This window comes from Lupinus angustifolius, chromosome LG20 (genome assembly GCF_001865875.1).
Source record: "Lupinus angustifolius cultivar Tanjil chromosome LG20, LupAngTanjil_v1.0, whole genome shotgun sequence".
NCBI classification, from domain to species: domain Eukaryota; kingdom Viridiplantae; phylum Streptophyta; class Magnoliopsida; order Fabales; family Fabaceae; genus Lupinus; species Lupinus angustifolius.
This window is the reverse complement of record NC_032028.1, coordinates 3821487-3821795: the sequence shown is the minus strand read 5'-3', so window position 1 is coordinate 3821795 and position 309 is coordinate 3821487.

The window sequence follows — 309 nt, the reverse complement described above, 5'->3', positions numbered from 1 at the left end:
GACATTCCAATACAGTTGGGGCTCAGCTGTATTGGCTTGTCTTTATCGAGGATTATGTCGTGCAGCAACAACAACTGATCAAAAAGAGATTGAAGGATGTCTACTACTCCTACAATCATGGCATATGATCGCATTCAAAATCTTGCACCAAGACTGCGCGACCCAACAATACCTTATTTTCCATTAGTAAAAAGGTATATATTAACTAACATTTATATGTTATTTTATTGTGACTTTATTAACTACCAACACTCATTAATTTTATTAACTAAAAAACATTACAACTAGGTGGTCACAACATTTAATTAC